Below are 25278 nucleotides of genomic sequence, written 5' to 3' on the forward strand. Positions count from 1 at the left end.
TACAAGATTTAGTTCCAACAATGAAGTCCAGGATGAGAAAGATGGAAATGGGAATAAAAAGAAATTATCCCCACAGTGCTTGCAGGGGCCTCTTTGCTCATGTTTCCTCGCCCTAGAATGAAATCTTTACGTGACTGGTTCTTTCCCAGCATCCACGTTTTATCTCAAATGTTGTCTTGAAAAGGCTTTTTCTTACAACTGCCATCACAACTTTCATTTGATACAAACTGCCCTATTGGATTGAATTTGTAGTAACTACCATTTTCTGAAATGATCTTGCTTCTTCAGGTGTTGTTTATTTACCAGCCTTCTCCCCTGAAACCACTCACCACAATATAAGTGTCACAGAACTAGGGTCCTTTTTTACTTTTATTCACTTCACATCCACAATGTGTTGAAGAGTCCTTGGTATACTCTAGCACTCAGCAAATTATGTTGAAGAATAAATGAAAGAATGAATAGCAAGTGTCAATAAGTGATTGTTGAATAAATGGAGAAATCACTGGGATGAATAAGGTCACTTGAGCTCATGAGTCTTACATCCTAACAAATTGTTTATGATCTATCCAACAAAAAGGAGTTGTCAACAGAAGTTTTAAAAGAGGAATTTTTGAATGTTTGTTTTACCAATGTTGTTGTTTTACCTGAAATTAGGGTTGTAGAATTTAAAATAAATTTTGAACTATAATTGTGTCTGTATTTGGTTAGGGAAATCACCAGTTTTTATAACCTGTGTAAATTGCTTAACTTGCTTTAACATCCAGTTTTCTTATCTATAAAATATGAATAATATTGTTTTAAGTATTAAGTATACTTCACTTTTTAAGTATTAAATAAGGTAATTCATGTGAAGTGTTGAGTGCAGTGATTGGAGCATCATGACTTCTGATTATACATTAGCTATTATGAAAACTATTATTAGTCACAGTGCAATGGTTAAAAGAACAGATTTGGGGGCCGGGCACGGTGGCTCAAGCCTGTAATCCCAACACTTTGGGAGGCCGAGACGGGTGGATCACGAGGTCAGCAGATCAAGACCATCCTGGCTAACACAGTGAAACCCCGTCTCTACTAAAAAATACAAAAAAACTAGCCGGGCGTGGTGGCTGGCACCTGTAGTCCCAGCTACTTGGGAGGCTGAGGCAGGAGAATGGCGTAAAACCCGGGAGGCGGAGCTTGCATTGAGCTGAGATCCGGCCACTGCACTCCAGCCTGGGCGGCAGAGGGAGACTCCATCTCAAAAAACAAAACAAACAAACAAACAAAGAACAGATTTGAGAAGGAAACTGCCTACTTAGAGTTTGCTTTTTACCGCTGCTGATTTATCTTGGCCTTGTTCTTCTTGTTTGTGTTAGAATTATTTTTTCATAGGAAGTTTGGTATAGGAGTTATGCATAGAGACTTTGGAGCCAGACTGCTGGTTTTGAACTGTGGCTCTCACATTATTGGTAGTGTGTTAAGCATGTTACCTCCTCAAACCCCTGTGGCTCCCTTTACAAAGGTGCAAAATATATATGACAGTACTACCCAAAAGTGTGGTTATGAATACTGAAGGGGTTTAGTGGCATAAAGTTCTGAAAACTGTGCCTATATGTGTTGTTGAAGAAAAAGAAACCTAATACTGTTGTTATAAGAGATAAACAAATTAATCATTAAAATCAGATAACTTAGTAGCAATTTGTAAATCCTCAATAAATATTGTTACCAGTACAAACATCTACATTACTTAAATCATTATAGCTGGCAGAGATATTCTAGCAGTGTCAGTTCATATAAGAAAATTCAACATCTCTAACAAGAATTATGATCTTAACCTCTGTACAGACACATGCATTTCCAAGAAACCCACAAAATTGTTCCAAAATGTGTATGAGTAATAATGAATAGAGCACCAACCATATCTTATTCAGTATTTTAGAGTTCAACTTTTATCACAAAGCTTGATCTTAAGACTAAACTTGTTCATTGAATTTATGTAGCTATGTTTATTTTATAAATGTAGCATATCAATGAAAATTTTAAATTATTTAAAAATCATTAGATAGGCATCAAAACCCAACAATTAAACCACATTGAGACAACACTACCCGCCCACCAGAATGGCTAAAAAATAAACACCCCACAACATTCCATTCAAGTAATAATTCAAGTACTAATCCTACTTGCAATATTAAAGTGTTTCTCCTCACTTTTATCAATAGTTGATGTAAAAAAAATCGTGAAATGTTCACTAATCTATGCATGTGGAGCAGTGTCTTGCCACTTTAGTTTGCATTCTTCTTATTAATGTGATTCTCTCTTTAGATTCATAGAAACTTGGGATAGTCACGTCTATATATGTAATTTTATATTAATCTTCTATTTTTCTATTGAATAATTGATAATTTTGTTTGTGATATATAAGTTGCTTCTATATTTTGAATATTATTCTACTGTTAGTTATATGTGTTGCAAATATTCACTCACTACTTGAAAATGTCAATTGAATTTAATTATGGAAACTTTTATTAAACAGTACTTATAATAAAAAGGTTAAGTTGGTCAGTCTTTATATTTATTGTGTCTTATTTGGGAAAGAAATGTAATTTTCTATCATCAAATATCCTGTTACTTTTTTTCCCCATAGGTTTTTCTGTTTTGCTTGTCTACTTGACTATTCCATATCAATATCCCTATATAAGCAAAGCCTTGCAGTTCATGGCTGATGGCATAAACTTTAGTCAATGAGAGACAGGAGTATGTGGTCACTTTTAGCTTAAAGTTCTGTAGTAAGGTATAAACTGATGTAAATGACGAGTTGATGGGTGCAGCACACCAACAAGGCACAAGTATACATATGTAACAAACCTGCACGTTATGCACATGTACCCTACAACTTACAGTATAATAATAATAAATAAATTAAAAAAAAAAAAAAAAAAAAAAAAAAAAAAAAAAAAAAAAAAAAAAAAGTTCTGTAGTAAGATTTCTCAAGGTACATTTCATTGACATTATTTTAGAACAGTAGTTCCCAAGGTTAAATTGGCAGTCCAGAAACACCAGCATCCTCTTGGATCTTGTAAGACATTAAAATTCTTGTGCCCATCCCCAAACCTATTGAATCAAAAACCCTGGGGACAAGGTTCAGCAGCGTATGTGTTAACAGTAATCCCTGATGATTCTCATATATGCTTAAGTTTGGGAAGGATTTCACTAGAACTCTACAATTATGTAATCAGGCAAAGCCAAGTGAGAATCTCAAAGATTTATAGATTTTATGGCTTTAACAGGTAAGAAAATGAAAAGGAAGGTTTTTTCACCAAGAGCAAGGATGTTTTTGAGTTATGAGAGAAGTCTTAAAATATCTAAAAATCTAAAGAAATATAAATTCAATCAAATAATACTGCAGCCAGGGTTATGAGAAGAAAAAACAGTATACATATATGACACACAGACATAGCTATATGGCCACTTCTTTCTTTAAATTATTGATTATCTGTTATAGACTATAAATTTGGCTAATAAATCCTATCGTTGCTACAAAAGCAGAATTTAATCTTCATCACGGTTATCAAAAATGGTCTTCAAGAAAGTTATGCAAATTTAGAAAGTAATTCCCCAAAATACATGGGAAACGTTCCTCAAATTGTTTGTGATCATAAAAATGATCTGTGTAGTGGTTAAACATATTTTATCCAGAAGAAAATTTAGAATTACATATACCAATACTTAAGAGAATGAAAGTTAAAACTTTTTTTGTTAAATAATCTGTGCAAATATGGAATTTTATGTGCATGCCATATTTATGATATTCTTGCTGTCACGGGATCCATTTCCCAGAAAACAGACTGAGGCGTAATCTTAGGGGATGACCCTGCAGCATGGACTGCATTATTTAGGAAACAGAAATAAAGGAAAATAACAGTGAGATAAATAGAAAATGTTTATATAGAGTTATACAGAACTACCATAGCTCCAACTAGTCTATCTGGCAATTGGAAGGGAAAATAATTTATCCACAGACTCCTGTCTCTCATTGCCCAAAGTCTACTCCACCAGTCATGAACTCCACTGAGGCTTTGTTTGTAGGTTCTAGAGGGTATTCTTGGTATCTGCTGCTGTAGCCCAAGAAGAGCCTGCAGACAGATGGCAAGAGGCGGGGGACTGTATTCTCAGAGGAGGAACTGAGGGGAGCCTGAGCACCTCCAGTAGTGGGCTCTTCAATCTGGCAATGCAGTGACTAGGTTTCAGTGTCATGGGAACAGCACAAACTGTTGCTGAAGCTGCTCAGGCTAGAAAGCAAAACAAGCATGCAAATCTGAGCTGATGCAAAAACCAAGCACACAAGCCTATTACACTAATTGAATAAGTCTCATTATTAAAAACATGGGAGCTAGGCTTTAGGCTTACTCAAAGTAACAGTGAATATTAACAATGAATGTTAAAAACTTGCAAGATTCATAAATAAAAGCATATGATTTGTATGTTTAATTAAAGACCTTGAGGTTTTAAATTTGTAAGGTTTATTAATTTTGATAAAAAGATTAAATTTTGTCTATATCAATACAAAAACACATTCTGCTCTTTTATTTGAAAGAATAAAAGGGAAATAAATCTCTGTTTGATATAACTTCTTTCTTCAACTCCTACACAATCTCTTTGCTCCCTGCTGTGGTTTGAGTGTGTCTCCTCTAAAACTCATGTTGAAATTTTACCCCCAGTCTGGCACTGATGGAAGATAGGGTGTAGTGGGGGAGGTGTTGGGATTATGAGGGCACTGCCCTTCTTAACAGATTAATGCCATTTCTCAGGTGGAAGTGAGTTTTCCTTCTTATCAGAACGCATTGATTCCTGTGAGAGCAGGTTGTTATAAGCAAGTTTTCTGCTCCGGTTTTGAACTTTTCCCACGTGGCTGGTTCCCCTTCCATTTCTCTGTCATATGTTGGCACAGGAGAAGGTCTCACCACCAACTGCCAAATGCTGCCACCCAATCTGGAACTTCCCAGACTTCAGAACCATGAGCTAAATACACTTCTATTGTTTATTACTTATCCAGTCTAAGGTAGTCTGTGAGAGCAGCACAATTTGGACTAAGACACTCTCCTTCACAGAAAGATTTCCCAAAAAATTTGTACTCAGTGTCTGCATTTCCTCAATTTCTTTCTTTCTTTCTTTTTTTTTTTTTTTTTTTTTTTTTTGAGACAGAGTCTCGCTCTGTTGGCTAGGCTGGAGTGCAGTGGTGCTATCTCGGCTCACTGCAAGCTCCACCTCCCGGGTTCATGCCATTCTCCTTCCTCAGCCTCCCAAGTAGCTGGGACTACAGGCACCCGCCACAATGCCTGGCTAATTTCCTGTATTTTTAGTAGAGACGGGGTTTCACCTTGTTAGCCAGGATGGTCTCAATCTCCTGACCTCGTGATCCACCCACGTCGGCCTCCCAAAGTGCTGGGATTACAGGCGTGAGCCACCGCGCCCGGCCTGCATTTCCTCAATTTCTAACCTCATGTCAGTACTCATGAAGCAAGTCAAACATCTTTTTTCAAGATCAATGATAATTTATAAGTTGCCAAATTCTATATATTATCCTCATTTCAGGTAACCTTTTAATTCAGTGTTCGTAAGCCATAAAAAATTACCCAGGTGATTTCAGCAAAGTGCAAAAATAAATATATTTCATAAAATTAAAAGAAATGTTAACTACCTATGTTCCAGAAAAAAAGTGAAACCATGGATGCTTGTTAGGTATAAGTAGCAAAAACTAGTAACTATCTGTTTAGTACATTGCCAATAAAATAATAAAGAAAAATCAATGACAATTTTCCATCTACATGTATTTCTGGAAGGTTTAAAGTTATAGAGGCAAGGTTGAATTGACCTTCCCAGCCTTTATAATCCAGTTTGGGTTATAAAGCCATACATTTCCTAGGGTAAGGGCATGATGAGCACCTTGAATAACTGCCTGACTACTGGTTGTACAGTACTAACTGCAGGGTTATCCTCAATGAAAAATCTTTAGGTACCTAAAACTGGCAAATCATTGCTCAATAGGAAAAACAAAATCTTCCATACTTGACCACCGCTTATTTCTTTAAGCTCCTCTCTCCTTCCCTCCCTTCCTCCCTCCCTCCCTCCCTTCCTCCCTCCCTCACTTCTTTCCTTCTTACCTTCCTTCCTTCCTTCTTTCCTTTCTTCTTTCCTTCCGTCCTTCCTTCCTTCTTTCCTTCCTTCCTTCCTTCCTTCCTTTTTTCCTTTCTTCTTTCCTTCCGTCCTTCCTTCTTTCTTTCCTTCCCTCCTTCTTCCCTTCTTTTATCACCTCTCTCTCTCTCTCTCTCTCTCTGTCTTTCTCAGTTAAATCTGTGGTTGCTCTCGGCCTCCTCTGCTGACAGTTTTTCCTATTCCAGCAATGTACCAAATACATACCTGAAGCTTGGTACCCTCATTAAAGCATTTCTCTTTGGGAACTAAAACTTCAAAATCAGTAGACCCCCAAATTGTGAAAATGGGAAGCAAACATGTCACAAAAATGAAATAATCACCAACACTAATAATGAGAATAGTGACAACTTGATTCCTTTACTTGTGATTTCTGTCTATGGAAAAAATTATATTTGATGCTGATTTGGAGCATATAGCTATTCTGGGAGAACATTTGACATTCCTTCTGCCCCAAAAGGTGTTGCCAATACAGCTAGCATTAAAACTATGCCTTCTTAAGGCCGTTCTATTTCCATCTCAAGCTACAGATGGGAAACATGGTAAGACCACTAAATTCCATGATTTTGAGTCTATTACCATACATAATTTGCTCTAACAGAAGTTTCCCAGTCAAAAGTAATGCTATGTGTATTTCTATAATGTTGAAAAAGATATTTCAAAGACCACAGAAGGTGATTTGTGCATAAGCATTGCTAACAAAAAAAGGCAAATTTCTATCCAGAGCAAAGGACTATTTCAAAGAAAAGTAAGCATTGCTCTTTTCATTATAGAAGTGGCTGGATGACTTTTCCCCTATTTCCAGGGCAGTGATGCCATGTTGGGAATGCAGTGTTTGCCTCTGCCCCTGGCAGTGTGGGAAGGGCTTGGCAAGTGAATATTCCTGTTGCTGAACCCATGCAAAACCTCCATTCCCGACACCATGCTACTTTGTTTGTGAGTCTATATGACAAGGAAAAGATCAGCACCTATTACAGAACATTTCATCCTGTACACCTGATTACTAACATTTTACTCTTCCATGGTTGCTTCTTGGTGAGCTGCTCATGAAACCCAAGTAGCTTCATACTCTATGTCCATTTGGAGATGTCTAACATGTACCTCTTCTCTAGACCTTCTTTCCTAGACCTCAAAACTTTCCAACTTTGTTTTTTTTAGTTCTCTGATTATCCAGCCAAAATATTAGCCACTCTCAGTACTCAGTGTAAATTCATTTGCTGGTTCTCTTTCTCTCTGAGCAAAATGCTTAGGTCTGAGCAAGGTTTAAATCGCTGATCCTTTTTCTTGGAGACATCATGAAGAGGCAAATAATACTTCAGCCACCTATTTACAAGAGGTAATAGCATATTTGTAAAAAAGAATCTGTCAACCAGACCTATTATTATTTTTTTCGTCAGTCAACCTATTATAGATATCACCAAGGAGTCCATAGCCGCAGATATATAGGGAGGAGGCAACTTAGAGTAAGAGGCATCAGATTCTGTGCCATTTGGTCATGTGACTTACTTATTCCTTCAGAATCTCTTCAAGCCCAATAGCATATATAGCACTTCCATTTAATGATGGGATGCTACCGAGTCTGCTTGCCAATCTTACAGCCTATTGAATTAGACAACACCCAGTTCATGTTGAGCATATCAGGTCCCATGGTAACCTGGCTGGCTCATAGTCAAGCCAGCAGCTATTTTGTAAAAGGAGAATGGTACAACCTTGCTTTGAAAACCTAAAAACTTTCTGTTTGTCCCACTGATAATTTCAAAACAATAAAATTAGCATTGTTCTAATGTAACCTTTAAGGTGCTGGACATGAAGTTTTACAGTAGTAAAATCTCAGGCTGATGCAGTAAGAAGGCGATGACTGTAAGACAGGAGGAATCATCATGCAGGAGAGAAACATTTCAGATTCTACCAAGTTGAGGGTTCCTCTCACTTTACCTTAATTCAGTCTGCAAAATAAATCCACTCCCATCCCCTAGCACATATCTTAGAACATGCAAAATAATTAATGATGTCTTGAAGAGAAGTTTACAGAAAGAAAAGTCATTCTTATACCAAAATAGGAAGTAATGACTTAGCAGATTCTAAGTTGAATGTTTCAGCTTTATATGGATCAACACAATAGCTACTTGTAACCAGAATTTTTACATTTCAGAAATGCTGCAGATGAAGTTTCCCACAGTAAATTTTGAGGCATTACCAATCAAAAGACAGATTTTTTTTTTTTTTTTTTGCAATTGATAGAAGTTGACCGTTACCAAGATGAGAAAACCTAAAGAATATGGATAAAATTGAACCCAGAGAATGAAAGGAAAAGTTCAACACTTTATTTGCTACCTTGGTAAAGGTTTCACAAGTACTTTAGAAAAAAAGATGATACAAATATAAGCTGAAGCTTGAATAAAGCCAGTGTCCACATCATGTACTTGCCTGAGGTTCTTTCCTTACCTCGGGGTGTATAAATTAAAAATAGTGTATGGGTGGGCATCAGGAAAGTCAACACATTTAAAAAAATCTATAAATGTGTAATAATGTAGAGAAGGGAGAGATAGCTTTCTCTAGACATTCAAATTGGTGTGTGAATCCTAAAATGGCCAAGAACAGTTATATACAAGTATTATTTGTAACCATGAATATATAGTTAATTTTGGGCAAATATCAGCATACAATTTTTCATGAATTTTAGGAACATTGTAGGAAATTTTATTGGTAAAAATTATAAATATGTCATCTAAAATATCACAATAAGATTAATAAATGTTGTAAGTTTGTTCATAATGTCTCCAAAGTAAATCAAGCCATTACTCCAAAGGAATTAAACCACAAAATTCGTGGAAATGCTACATCGATCGATGATATGATTTATTCACATTGATAATACACAAGCAGATTGTGTCAGGCAAGTTATACTCAAATAAAGAAAAAAGTATCTGGAAAAAATTAGAAATAAATGACCCTGAGAAAACATCCTTTGATGACAATTACACGTTTTCAATGATTAATAGAATTGGCGAATATACAAACAATTCATATTTATTCTGATCATTCGAGGTACCAGACAAAAGGACCTGTATTTCAGAAAATGGCAACTTATAATAAAATATTTGTTTTTCAATTTATACTGAAAATGGTATTAAAGTCTATAAAGTAAATATTGCACTGGAGCACACCATATTTGTGAGTCCCATGAAGAAAGAAAACAGATTTACATTTTGGCATTGATAACATTATATATTTAGAGTTCATGTGAGAAAAGTAAGCCAACCTATCACTCTCATTATATAAATATGGTGATATTTTAACTAGTGCAAGAGAACATAATAAATAAACATGATCATTTTCTTCAGGTTTATCAGTGTGGCATGTGACAGAAATACAAATGGAATTCAATTGAGGAGAGAAGAGATGTATTAGCATGTTTATTCTACCTAAGGTGATAGCCGGCCTAAAGGATAGAGAGGGCCAAAAATTTAAACAGCAAGAAAATTGTTTCTCTATGCTTTACTTTCTGTGGTATTCTGAAAAGACCAAATACTTGTTACTCCTCTTCTCAGTCAAGTTACTGAATCAATTGAGAATAAGTCAACTTTATTACTGATAATGCCAAGTCGAAAGATATAGCTTAGATAGCACAGCCAAGTGGACTTGTTAAGTGAACTACTGATTTAGACAGACTTATCTTCCAGTCACAGGCAATGATGGTGGAATTCTTTTCATACCTCTTACAAGCTGCTCCATTCCAGAAAAAGTTGTAGAGCTGAAATGAGTATGTCCAATTTAATCTTTCCAAACGTGTCGGTGGATGAGTCATTCTATTTTTCTGTGTAAGAGGACAGAAGAGCCCTTGAGTTACGTTAATTGAATTTTCTTTTTCACATGAAAAGAACATGAATTGGGGAGAGCTGGTTCCCCAACATGTGATATTTTGGTTTATTTCTGTATGACATGCTTATTCTCTGATGATCAGCATGCATTGAAGGAGGTGTGACAACGCACAGCACGCTATTCACAATCTCAAAACTCAAAGGCAAAAGAGACCCAAACACACATCAGAAAATGTGCTTTTCTCAGTTCCAAATTAAATATTTCTATAGAAAATGTTGATTTGCTTAACTTGGATTATGTGCTTATCCCTCGAAAAGTCACTGTGTACATCTGAGTGAGATAATTATTACTGGTGAGACTGGGTTTCATGTTTACCTCTGAGAGCAGAGAAGCAGAATATCTTTACAGGAAAAAATGGGAAATAGCAGTTCTGAGTCCGCAGTAAAACAGCCTTCAAAAATGTCTAAAAATATGTATTAAGTTTACCTTTCACCCATTCAACAAATATTTACTGAAGGCCTAGAATGTGACGAGTGCTCTGGCATCTCACATTTATTTGCACTTCAACCTGACACTGCATGCCAAGATCGTCTGGATACTCATTCTTGGCCAAACAGACCTGTAATACTCTATATCTTTAATCATTCACTGCCTACCATCTGAAAGTACATTTTACTATGTTTAACAAATTAAATATAACTGAATCAGGTTAATATTAGCTTTTCAATTTCTCTCCATTTCAGATTCTGTAATTCTCCACACTTAAAATTACAAGGCTATTAATAACTTTTCTCCCTCTTTGTCTCCTCCTACTCTTCTTTGTCCTCCTTATTTATTTTAATTACATTACACCCGTTTGTCTTGAATTTTCTTGGAATCTATCAGTTACCAAAATTCAGGATGTTTTCTGATTTTCAGGAAAGCTTACATAATTTTTGCTTGTTTCACACATATTTGGAAAATCCATAGTCTCATAATGTGAAGAACTGCCCAGAGCAAAAAGCATCAACATTTAAGAATTCTCTTTACATCATCCATAGACATTCATAAGAAGTCAATAAATTTTTACTTGTGGAAGAACACTGATGAAAGATAAACTTTTGCCAATCAGTTTAAAATCAAGAAGTGGTGGTAGAATTATATTTGTGGTTGTTTGGGGACTTTATACGTATTATATCATGGTAAAAATTCTTGTTTTTAAAAGAATTCATAGAAAATTAGTGTGTGCACCTAAAATTTATTTATTGGGTATCCATTCTATAGCAAACACTGTTTATAAACACCAAGGACATTAGAGTGAATGAAACAGACAAAGACATTTCTGTTATGGAGTTTACATTCTCCTGGGAATAAACAAACACAATGTATAAGAATATTTGATTCCTGTTCATTCATGAAGAATATTTTCACTGGATATAATATTAGATTGAAATTCTTTCCATCAGCATTTTACAAAGAATGTCCCACTTTTTTCTGTCTTCCGTGAATTCTGATGTGAAATCCATAGTTGTTCCAATTGTTTTGGCCTCTAGGAGCCTCACTTTTCTCTGGCTGCTTTTGGGACATTTTTCTCTCTTGTTTTCAATAGTTTAACTAAGTGAGTTTGGATATGGATTTCTTTGAGGTTATCTTGTTTAGGGGTTCTCTGAGCTTCTTGAACCAGTATGTTTATAAGTGTCACTAATTTGAGAAAGTTTTTGGCAATTATTTCTTTATTTATTTTTCTGCACAGTTTTTCTCTCTTTCTAGGACTCTGATGACACAGAATTTAGATATTCTACAATTGTCCCATATGTCTCTGAGAGCACTGTTTATTTTTCGATCGTCTGTATGTATTACCCTTATTGGATAATTTCTATTGATCTACTTTCAAATTCATTGACTTTCCTTTTTCATCTCCACTTTGCTAATGAGCTTATATCATGAAAATTATGTTATTGTTGTTATCTCTTATTCATTCTTGGTTTTGGGGGCATTTTAAAATAGTTGCTTATAAAACACTTGTAATAATACTTACAACATCTATGTCTCTTCAGTCTTGGCAAATATTGATGGCTTTTTCACATCAGGTAAAGTTTTATCTGATTCTTCACATTACAAGTAATTTTGGATTATATCTTGATATTTTCTATATAACGTTATGAGGTTCTGCTTCTTCCTTAAATTCTATGGAGACTGATGTTTCTGTTTTAGAAGTCAATCAACCCAGTTGGAATCAGGATATAAGTTCTGACAAGCTTTTTTTGTGTTGTATTTGGAATAACAGTTTTCAAAATCTTTGCTTTGCTTTTTGAATGTGGTCTGCATGTAACATACACAGTGGCCAGTCTGGGACCTGGGCAGTGACTTAGCTTTCAGTTCAATTCTAAAGCATTTTTGTGATATTTTTTTAGTGTGGAATCCATGCATGAAGCTTGGAGATGAGCCCAGGAGTTCAGAAACTACTTTATAGATCACTTACTGTGTTAGGCTATTTTTGCATTGCTATAAACAAATACTTAGGATTGGGCAATTTACAAAGAAAAGAGGTTTAATTGGCTCACAGTTCTCCAGGCTATACCAGAATCAAAACACCAAAATCTGTAGTAAATTGTGTTTGCCGAGTAAAACATGTGGACATAAGGTTTTTTATTTGTGCACAGAGATTAGTCACATTTTCAGTTGAAAATTTTTACATTTACCAAATGTAAAAATATATATTGTTACTAAATATATGTATAAAAATAGAGTCAAATATAGATTTTGAGTGTGAAATTGTAATAGGCTTTTTCTGATAAAACATATGTATCTCGTTTTTTGTGTTATGAAACATATATGCAGGATTTTTGATAATTGAACCCATTTATTGGTAAAAAGTACTTGAATGTTATAAAAACGGTAAATATAAAAATTCTTCGTATTTAATTATTTTTCCTGAAATATAATGAACAAATAAACACCTTCGATTAACATATATGGAAATCTGAAACTTACATTTACTACACTGATAGTTAAATATGACCAAGTTCCCAACTCAAGTAAAGCTTAAAGAATGCTATAATTTAAATGATGCCAGGGTACATTGATATTGTTGTGTTTTTCAGCATTTAAATTATCTTTATGAAATCAAGAAATATTTTACAAATTCAGGATGATACAAATAAAACTATATTAATTTAACAGTTTTGATGCAATGTCAAGCCAATGTGATATCTCTGATTTCTTTTTGGTTTAGTTTTCTTTACAGACTGATCTAGATCTCTTTTGAATGAGGACCAACAAACTTCATTTCCACTTTATTTGGTTTTCTCACATAAACCTTTCTTTATTGCTTGGGAGCTCAAACTGAAATAAGTTCCCCACAATTCTCTGAGCATTCAGATTTCAAGATTTATTTGATATGTTTATACTGGAGAAAACACATTTGGGGTCTTATTGGGGAATTACCATAGATAATGTTTTTTTAATCTTTATGAGTTTAAATTGGAGGTGCTTAATGAGGAAGACAGATATTTGGTGATTAAGCAATGTAACTGCATAAATGATGGGGAAATCATATATCAACCTGAATGAGATGTGGCAAGAAAAAATTTGTTGATTGCAAAGTTTGTCCTCGACTAACTGCTTTGCCTATGTCCTGCTTTGCCAGTGGCTCCTATTTACTTGAACTTTGAATTACTAGGTAAAACTTAAACTTGGCAAGATCTCTAGTTTATGTAAGTTAAATTTGGCCATATCTTAATAAACACATTTTTATTTGTCATCTAATGTGTATTCCCTCCTTTTAAACATTTCAATGGATTTACATTATTTTGGGGAAACAAATTCATACCTTAGCATGACTCCCTTGGCCTGCATGTCCTAGTCTCTACATCTGTCTTTTAGTTTATCTCATTCCACTCCCATAGCATTAAAAAAACCTTAATTTTTTAATTCAGATACTTTTTTTTTTTTTTTTTTTTTACAGTTTTAGGTTTACAGAAAACAAAATTGAGTGGAAAGTGTGGAAAGTTCTCATATAGCTATCAGTCTCCCTACCCCAGTTTTCTCTCTTAATGACACCTTGGATTAGTGTGATGTATTTGTTACAATTGATGAACCATTTTTATTAACTAAAGGTCATAGTTTCCAATGGGTTCATTCATTGTATTATACAGTCCTATGGGTTTTGACAAATATTTGATGATATACATTCGCCATTACAGTATCATACAAAATAGTTTCACTTCTTTAAAAATGGCCTTGCTCCACCAATTCATCCCTCTCTCCGTTTCCCAGTGCCTCTGATAACTACTGATGTATTTATTTTGTCCATTGTCTTTTCTAGAATGTTAGAAGGCCGCATAGTTAATGTTACACAGTACACTACAGTCTTTTCAAGTTAGCTTGGTTCTCTTTGCAATATGCATTTAGTATTCTTCCATGTCTTTTCTTCACTTGATAGCTCATTTCTTTTTATTGATGAATAGTATTCAATTATGTGAAACTACCACAGTTTATTTTTCCATTCACATCTTGAAAGACCTTTTTATTGTTTCCAGGTTTTGGCAATTATGAATAAAGCTGCTATAAACATTTGCGTACAGGTTTTATGTAAACAATAAGTTTTAACTCATTTAGATAAATACCAAGGGGCATGATTGCTGAACCATATGGTAACAACATGTTTAACTCTTGTAAGATACTTCCAAACTGTCTTCCAAATTGATTGCACCATTTTACAAAACCACCAAGAGTGGATGAAAGTTCTTATTACTCTCCATCCTCACCAGCATTTGATGTTGCAAGTTTTAGATTTTAGTCATTCTGATAGCCATCTAGTGGTATGTCATTGTTTCGATTTGCAATTTCCTGATGGCTGTAATGTGTCGTATCTTTGCAAAGGTTTCTGTTTGTTTATCTTCTTTGGTGAGGTGTCTGTTAAGAGGTTTTTTTTTGTTTGTTTTTTTGTTTTTTTTTTTTCCACTTTTAAATTGGGTCTTCTCTCCTCCTGTGGTTGTATTTAAAGTGTTCCTTGTATATTTTACATACTAGTTCTCTAACAGATTTGCACTTTGCAAATGCAAATATTCTCTCTCAATATATGGTTTGTCTTTTCATTCTTATGACAGTGCCCTTTGCAAAGAAGAAGTTTTTAATTTTAATGACATCCAATTTAACAATTTTTTCTTCCAAGGATTGGTACTGTAATTTTGTTACTGTTTCTAAAAAGTCATGGTTGCTTGATACTACCTTAGTTAAACCCAAGTTCACCTAGATTGTCCTTTATGTTATAAGCTTGAAGCTGTATAGTTTTGTATTTTGCTTTTAGATTGATGATTTGTTTAGAGTTAATTTTTGTGAAAGGCATAGGATCTGTATCTAGATTCATTTTTGGCATGTGATGTCCAGGTGTTTTATAACCATTTCTTGAGACGGCTATTTTCCCCCATTGAATTGCCTTTGCTCCTTTGTCAAAACTCAGTTGAAAATATTTGTGTAGGTATATTCTTGGCTCTCTCTTCTGTTGCATTGATTGATTTGCTTATTATTTTACCATTACCACACTGTCTTAATTACTCTGGCTTTATAGCAAATCTTGAAGTTGGATAATGTCAGTCCTTCAAACTTGTTCTTTTCCTAAAGTATTTTCTTGACCATTCTGGGTCTTTTGCCTTTTCATAAAAGTTTTTAAGTCAGTTTCTCTATATTCACAAAATAATTTGGAGTTTTGACATGATCAATTTGGGAAGAACTGACATCTTGACAAGATTAAATCTTCCTAAACATATACATGGAATATCTGTCCATTTATTTAGATATTTGCTTTGTATCATCACAGTTTTGTAGTTTCCCTCAAATATTTCATATACATATATTTTTAGAATGATATCTAAGTATTTCAGTTTTGTTACTGCTAATTTAAATGATATTATTTTTAATTTCAAATTTCAATTGTCCCTTGCTGATATATGAGAAATAAATTGACTTTTGTGTCCATCTTGTATCCTATAACCCTGCTATAGTTTGCTATAATTGCATATCAGTTCCACTACCCTTTATTTTTACATTTATTTCTTTAGCAAACTATTTCCACTTGCCTAAAAGACTAGTGTTCTTTCTAACTTGAAAGCATTTACACATCCTCTGCTCTGAACCTGAAACAAAGTGCTCTACTCTCTGCTTCACCTTTCTACTCCCTTTCCTCTCTTTCAGATCTTTGCTTGATGTTACCTTAGAGAAGATTTTTCTCAATATAAAAAGATTAACGTAAATATTCCATTTATATGTTTTCATAATACCCCAAATTTCTTCTGTCTGGCAATTAGCTACAGTCTTAACAATATGTCTATCATCCTTATCAGACTATAAGCTTGTTACAGGCAGGTGTTATGCTTCTTCTACACATTGTCAGTCTCTCACCCATGTTTTTTAGTATGCACTAGACTTTCATTGCCTGTCTGTTGACACATTAGGTAACACCAAATCTTTGCATGCATGCATGCATAAGTCTTCCCCACTGAAATAATTTTGGAACTCTCTAAAGATGACAAAATATCCTTTTCTTTTCTGAGCTTTGCCAGTTCTAATAGTCTTGCTTTGAATTTTTAATACATTATTTAAATAAATATTATTTTTACTTAATCCACAAATAAGTCTGTAATTTTTAACTCTTCTCAGCCCTAATTTTGCCAAGACCAAAGAGGAAAATGTTAACGTTTTTTTTCATATTCTTCTGCTTCCTTTCCTCTCCTCTAAATTAAATGTTTTTGAGTTCCAACTTATGATAACAGTATGATTAAAACTGTCAAATATAGCACATAACATGAAAGATACTATATCTAGCCATAGTGGTGGAAGAAATTGAATTAGTTAATTCAATATATGTTTTGAATACATGAATAATTATTGCATCTTAGAGCATAATAATTGTTTTGTCACAGCCAGAAAGAATAGAGGCCAAAGATAGTAAACCTCATCAATGTGATGGATTTCTTGTCATCTAGAAAGTGTATTTGAACAGTTACAAAACCATCATAGGATTAATGTGTGCCTTGGCTACACTTGACATTCATTTATTTATTGTTATTGAATTTACACTTGTTTTTCTTTCATAGTTTTATGGATTAGATTGTAGTCTATGTACTGTATTAGGGTTAACATTTCTAGTTTGGAAAACAAAGACATATAAACCATATTCTTCTTCAATGTTCACTTTTTTCTGCAAAGTTTAAACCCAGAGTCTTCTTGAATGTTGTTTTGTTTTTCTTTATTTCTGCCATTGTAAAAATAAAATAGATGAGACTTAGAGACAAAAATAGGGGAAAAAAAATCATGCCTCATATATATTCTATATAAATTAATCCATGGTTTTGCAAATTTTCATATGTGAAATGACTTGCTGAACCTGCCAGAATTATTTTTCCATTTATATATTAAATACTCACTGCTGTTAATGTTAATTATTTAATTTCTTCTGTAATCTACGTGCAAATTATATCAATCAAAACCAGAAAAAATATATAGTCCTTTTCTTCAAAGAACTAAAAACAGCAGAGAGAGAAGGGTGAATTAATGTGATAAATGCTATGACAGAATTGTGAGTGAAGGGTCCGGAGACAGGAGGAATTCCTAACCTGACTGATGTGCTGGAGTGTGGAGGCAAGAAATACTTCCAGAAGTGACCACATATGATGTGCTTTGAATCCATATAGTCATATAAGTCTCCTTCCATTGCCCATGCAAAACGTTGTGCCAAGATTAAATCTTGAAATAAACCTGATAAGGATTTAGAGATTTCTAAATTCAAGTTTTCTAGCACTTAAGTTATTGAGCCCTGTCAGTGACTACTTTGAGCTATTATATGCATTACATAAAGATTCAGCATCATTGATAGTTACATTTGACTAGATTTAATGAAAAATTATGTGCAGCTGCTATTTTCAAAGCATTATGGTGGATGTTGACAGGACACAAGATAAGACAGCAATGATTTTGCCTTTTACTGGGCATAAAATCCAATGGAGAATTTCTTCTGGCTGACTTCAACTTGCTTATTTATAGGAAAATTAGTTTAACATATAGTTTTTCTTTATTGACTTGCATATTTTATTTAATTATTCAATAGGAATAGTCTTAGTAGTAGATATTTTGAATAAACAAGTTTGTTTCTAGGCCAAAATAAAATACAAAATGTCACAAAATTTGTAAAATGGCTGAGCCTGCTTTCTAACTTACTGTCCAGTTGTAACAGCTGTTTTGCAGATGCACTATTGAATTTATTTTTAAAAGTGAGGATCTTTTGTTAGGGTAGTGTATACTGCAAGTATAATTTGTTAAATGAAACCTTGCTGAGGTGAGGGCACTGCTCCTGGGGTGCTACTAAACAGAGACAGCATGGCAGGTGCCCTTCCTTGCCACAGTAATGACAGGACTCTATTCTTAATGGTAACCTTGGGTTGACTGATAGCAGTTCTGGACTAATGCCTCAGAGTGACTACCTCTAGATCCAGGAAACGAGGCAATGGGACCCAGTTGCTGCTGGCATTATTGTAATTATTATCCAATAATTAACACTGACTATTTGGGCAAAATATTTTATTTACTTGTAATTAGTTGTTTATAAAAATGTAACTGTCAGTAAATTATGTAAAATAAAAATCTGGCCAGGCTCAGTGACTCACGCCTGTAATCCCAGCACTTTGGGAGGCCAAGGCAGGCGGATCACAAGGTCAAGAGATAGAGACCCTCCTAGCCGTCATGACGAAAGCCTGTCTCTACTAAAAATACAAAAAAAAAAAAAAAAAAGAAAGAAAAGAAAAAAAGAAAAAATCTTAGAAAAAAGTTTATATCATTTGAAAAATAATAATTTCAAACTAAATTAAATGTTAGTTTAAAAAAAGCTTTGAGTATGACGAAAGTGGTGATTTGGAGAGAGACAGCAAAAGATCATTCAGGGTTATTAATTTTCTTCCATAGCACTCATTCAATAAATATCATTTACTGATTACATGACTTGTGTAAGGAAGGTAGCTGAGGTGGATCTTCACAGAACTGATAGCTATATCATAAGAGGAAAGACTCACTGGGGCAGGGGGAGAGAGCTTGATTAAACTGAAACTTTATTTATTTAATAACAATGTAGAGAATAGAGTGCTGAGAGAAGTTGCTGCAAGCAGGTTACCCATGAGGACACTGGCACATTTTCTAGATGAAGAAGCCAAAGGCCTGCATTGGAGGTATGGCAATGCTAAGTGTATTGAGTTCATAGTTTAGAAATATGAATAATATCATTAATAAAGTAAAATTCATGAGGAAAAGTTTAAAAATATATGACTCCGTTGTTTGAACTGAGTGACAGCAAAAAATGGAAATAACATTAACAATGAGAGATAATGTACAAACAAGCAGTGGCCAAATTATATAGAATGACAGAACCTGAACCCCAAATCTGCAGCAGTCAAGGAAGGCAAACCCCAATCTGTGTAGCAATTAGCCCCAATGACTGAGACTGGATTAATAATAGACAGCTTCCCTAATTTTGCCCCAGCTTGGGACTAACTGCAAAAGTAAAATATGCTGCTCTGAAAAAATCACATAAAATATTTTACTTCTAGTTAGCTCTCCTTCAGTTTTCTCATGCAAAGAACCTCCGGTCAGGGCATACCTGAAGCCTTCCCCTTTTTCCACAATAAAGCTTTCCGACTCTTCTTCCTGCCTTCGACCCTCTACCATAGCAAGTGGTGAGGGTCTGATTCTCTGCAAGCTCTGAATAAATAGCTGTTGCTTGTTCTCATTTGGGTAGTCCTTTTTTATTTCCACAACAGAGAAGGAGTTGAGTTTAGGAAAAAAAAAAAAATCAAGGTGATGAGGTAACTTTTAGATTAGATTAGTTGTTGTGTTAAGATCTCCATGTAGGCCTGTCTAATAGACAATTCAATATTTAACACAGTATTCTGAAGAAGAAAAACTGCGAATTTCTGCACCACTCCAATTCACATTATTCAGTACACTAAGGAAAAATGATTAACAGTGTGAAACAAGTAAGCATAAACGACTTTCCACTGGGTTGGTAAAAGATTAGCGTTGTTAAACACAAAGTGCACTGGACCATTAAGGAAATGATTTTATTCAGTCTGCTGCAATTGGGAGAACTTTTATTAATCAAGAATGTGTCAAAAAAAATCTTGGGTTTTATAAAGGCAACTGAGCAAGGAAGGTATTTGTGAATGTTAGGGAGTCAAGAGGAAAGAGGGACACAAGCCTTATTTCAAATATTTGAGGCTATGGTGCTTCTTCTTGATCAACTCTTTACAGTTGGGAATATATAAGTAAACCCAAAATCTCTTGCTTACCTACTAACCTCTACACAAGAGGAGAAGATAAAGAAAAAACACCGTACTATTCAATAAGCACTAATCTAGAATGTGATACACTCCACAGACAATCTGCCAAGAGATTATAAAGACAGAAAGGAATCTCCTTGTTATCCAGCCAAGCAGATATAACTCATTACATACATATTCTCAACATAAACAATAACTAGTCCTCACGTTAGAGGATTGATGGTAGAATTTGTTACATGTAGTTCATCCTAAATTCAATTGATAATGGGATTGACCATCTATGTCAGATAAGTTTAATCCAAAGGAAAAATAAGCTTGTCAAAGTTAGAATCCTATTATGCAGAAAATTAGAAGATGGGGAGCTATTTTCTTCGATATATGCATCTCAAAAGAAATGTTCTCTGGGTCTAAAAGCTGGCAAGATGTTTATTTAGCTTTTAAAAGGATTTACATACATTTTAAAGAGACAGAGAAAGGACTTACATGTTTTCTAAGATAAACACTATAAGAAAGGGAGTGGGGACGAGTCTCTTCCCTTCTTGTGAGTAGGCTAATTTTTCTTTTCTTTTTTGATTTGTCTCTACCCTTACAATGCTTCCTTACCCCTCCCTAGGAGTGTTCTAACCCCAGTTTCTTCATTTCTTCAGTGGAGATAATGATATCAATCATACTGTGTTTTCATGACGATTAACTGAAGTTATATATGAAAACAATTAAAATTGTGCCTATTATGTAAAAATTTCTGAATAAAATTTCATTAATGAGTATAGTAATTAAATCATACATATATTAATTCAGAAGTTAAGCTATTATATATTATTTATGCAGTTAAGACTAAACTTGATAAAATGGCAAATTAAACAGGTCTGTAGCAAGCAACTCATTTTTCTCTAATCAAAAAAGAATATAGAAGCCCAGTGACTGGTGATTTAAGTTGAGAAAATACTTTTCTGGATTATAATTCTGAAGATACTGATATGGGAGTGATGGGAAGGGAAGACCGTTGACCCTTTAAATGATAGGGAAGGTGGGAAGGGAAGTGTTGGGTAGAGGAGGGCCAGGTCCCTGGCTAGGGCCTATGCCTGGGGACCTAGGTGAGGACAGGCACTCCTGCCTTCATGCCCAAATGTTGCATTTCCCAAGACCACCCTGGCCCGCCATGCCTCCATCCTGTGCCTATAAAAACCCAAGACCTTAACGGGCAGACACAAGTGAATGGACATCGAGAGGAGTGGATCAGAGGAAGAAGATAAAAGCAGCTGGGCATTAAGAGGATGCCAGGAGCATACTGACAGGCACAAATTTGCTAGCAGGCCATCGACCAGCAGAATGAGGCAGAGTCTGTCAGGGCAGTCGGAGGAGAGCCTGGACACTGAGCGCCCCGACTCTAGGGGAAAACTATCTCCTTTCTGGCTCCCCCATCTGCTGAGAGCTACTTCCACTCAAGAAAACCTTGCAGTCATTCTCCAAGCCCAGATGTGATCCAACTATTCTGGTACACCAAGGCAAGAACCAGGGATACAGAAAGCCCTCTGTCCTTGAAACAAGGTAGAGGGTCTAATTGAGCTGGTTAACACAAGCCACCTATAAATGGTACAGCTAAAAGAGCACCCTGTACCACACACCCACTGGCATTTCAGGAGTTGTAAACATTCACCCCTAGACACTGCCATGGGGTCAGAGCTCCACAGCCTGCCCGTCTGTATGCTCCCCTACAGGTTTGAGCAGCAGGGCAACTTTTCCAGTTTCAATACTATGTAAATGTATTTGTTTTTCAGACTAATAGAAATTAATCTATTTGAGCAGAGGAATAGAGAAACTCAACACAAATACACCAAAAAAGGGAGAATGTTATTTTTTCTTAAAGTTTGAGAAATGGAATACCCTTACTTGTTGAGAATAAATCATTAAATGGGATGCCAAAATTTAATCCTTTTAAAGTAACTTTGTACTTTAAAAACCTCTTTAACTCCTATAAAGTGTGCTTTCACAAGCAACCATTTGAAAACTAATGTTTTTCACTTAGAGGAAAACTTCTTCCCTGAAGCCAAAAAGAGGTAAGAATTAGGTAGGACTAGGCAGAACAAAATTACTTATGGAAATGAACACAATATTTGAACACATCAGATGATATAAGAAATAAATAGGCAATGGCCTAAAGCAAACCATTGTTCTTGGGGTTGCGATAAAAGCTCGTGTTGGGTGAGTGAGGCAGCGTGGGGAAATATGAGAAACCAAGGAAGAAACATGAGTCTGGTCAAAAGACACCTTTTAGATCATTAAAACTGGAACAAAACTGCTAATGGTTCAGGAGACACTTTATTCTGCAACACAAAATGGCTTGCCTTTAAAGTTACACAAAACAAAACAACTCAACCAAAATAATGACTTTCTAACTAATTAAAAACAAAACTTGTTATCCTCTTTAAGGGCGCTTAAAAATTTTAATTGGAAACTGCAAGTCTTCTAACATCTGCTAGATGTTTCGCCAAATGTATCAAGATGAGAGTTGCTATAACCTTTCTTCTTACACATTTTAATGTCTTCAAACACAGCAGCACACATATTTCCTTAATTTCTTCATATTAAATGAGCTCCCAATTAAAACTATTTTAACATCTTGTTTCTCAATATTCTGGAACTGCTCCTTTCTGTGGTAAAAATGGTTTTAATTAATACATCTTATATTTTCAAAATATGAGAAAAAATATTTCCTTTAGAAAAGTTAGTCTTTTTTTTTAACGTTATCCTAATTTATGCGTGGCAGGGTACACAAATATAATATACAGTTTCTTCAATAAATTATGTAAAGCTTAACAATTACATAATAATAATATGTTAATATACTCACGTTTGGTGTTTAAAACGTATTTTATATTGAATTATCAACATAAGGTATTATCTGCTTCGTAAAAGTCTTACTTCTTTCTGATATCTAATGTTACATTGATGTATCAATCCTTAAACTATATATATATATATATATTTTTTAATCCAAGGAAGAAGAGCTATTACTTAACCTTCATTTTCAGAAATAGAGTTATATTTATTGCTAATAGCACAAGCTATCTTTCTAAATTTGAAAATGCTTTTATTTTCTAGAACTCAAACACAAGTAAATTGATTGGAAAGTAATTATCACAATTAATCTCTTGCTATCATATTCAAATCTGAAAGTCTCTAATAAAAGGATGTTGTTTCATAAACTACTGGAGAAAAATGGAAGAAGTCTTTTTACCGTTGTTTATTTAACAAACACACTCCATAAAATGTGACTCTCCATTCCCTCTATAAACATACTACTCAGCATACTCATAATGCTAAACTATTTGTGGCTTTCAGGGTATACTGTACAGCATCTTCACTCTTCTGCAAATTAATTTTGCTTCCCTCAAATTAATGCCATTTGTTCACAAAGTTATGTATGCTAGTTATACCCTTAGCACTTAAATATCACCAAAGAAATATAAGAACAAAATGAAAGTAATCTCTTTAAGTCTGAATGCTTTTAAAAAATTTTCTTTGAAAACATTTTATAAATTCAGTTTGTTTATACAAATACTTTGCAAATTAGCTGTACAAATCACAATAATAGTAGAAAATTTTATGTGACAATCTAGAAAGAGGATGCATTCATTTTGATTCGTAAGTCATTATGTTTTTATTTTATTTAAAAGAGGTTAAAATAAACAATTATTAAGATGAGTATGGCTGTTTTCTGTTAGGGAAACAATGTTAACCTGCAATGTGAATCCATAGTTACAGAAATATCCTTGACCCTATTTCAAAATATTGTCAGTGAATATCAACAAAAAGTTGTTTAACAACTTCATGATTACTGCTTTCTAAGTACTTTGTATTAAATTAGTCAACTTACAGGATGGTTCACATCACAGGAGAAGGCCTTTAATGCATGAGATGATGAGCTCATTGTGCAGACTGAAATAAGCACAGAGTACAAACAGGAATTTTGGTAAGAGAACTTATATGTCAAGTGTCACATTCCATCCATTCACTTGTAAGTATACAGTAGGTGCCTACCACCTGGTACATAGATATGCTACATGTGTGGAGATAAAATGACAAGGAAAGAAGTATTTTTATGAAAAACAGGACCTTAAAAGCACTTATTGAATTTTGTTTATTGTTTAGTATAATACTGACAGAATGGAGGGTTAAAGGTTAGAGACTGCAAATATACTCATGAAAAATGAGGGAGATGATGTCTTGTTTCATCTCTGACATGTAAAGAGTATAGATGTCATCACTTCTGCTCTTCTAGCAAGAAACACCTTGTACAGGCTGAAAATTAATTGCTGTTCTTGGACATATGAAGGAACTACAGCAAACTGCCACTTTGAAATCTGGGGAGACAGGTGAATCCAGAAAGTCACACGTGAGATTTGCTAAACTGGAGCAGAAGTCGCTGGAGCAGTAAACTCACAAACACTCTTAAATGGTGATTTTGAAGAATCTATCAAACCTGAAGACTGAGTGTGGGCTGGCTTGAAAGTGAGAAACTTCTCTGGGCCACAGTCTTAACAGGATCCCTCAAATATCCTAGTTATGACCTCCAGGAACCCTGCCAGTGTCTCACAGTAAAAGCCAAGAAATCTCTCCTTGTAGTGGGAGGAGGGGATAGGTAACAATTGTGAACTATGAATGTCCGGAGCATTCATCCTACTAAAGACGTAATCCCCAAGGGCAAAGACTTTCCAGAACCTAATCCCACCTGAAGGACGGATATTTCTCTGACTGCAGCTCCCTGTAGTTTACCCGTTTTGCTTGTGGGTTTGAAGGAAAGCTAAGAAATTCTTGTGAAGGCAGCAACCCAGGGACCCAAGATCTCTAGAAAACTGAAACTTAAGGATAAGATTACAAAATTTATTCTCCCCTATGTCTTATCACCACAAAAAATAAGGCCAACAGTGTAACAGTGGATTACAATGTAAATTTCTAA

The sequence above is a fragment of the Theropithecus gelada genome, chromosome 1, assembly GCF_003255815.1.
Source record: "Theropithecus gelada isolate Dixy chromosome 1, Tgel_1.0, whole genome shotgun sequence".
NCBI classification, from domain to species: Eukaryota; Metazoa; Chordata; class Mammalia; order Primates; family Cercopithecidae; genus Theropithecus; species Theropithecus gelada.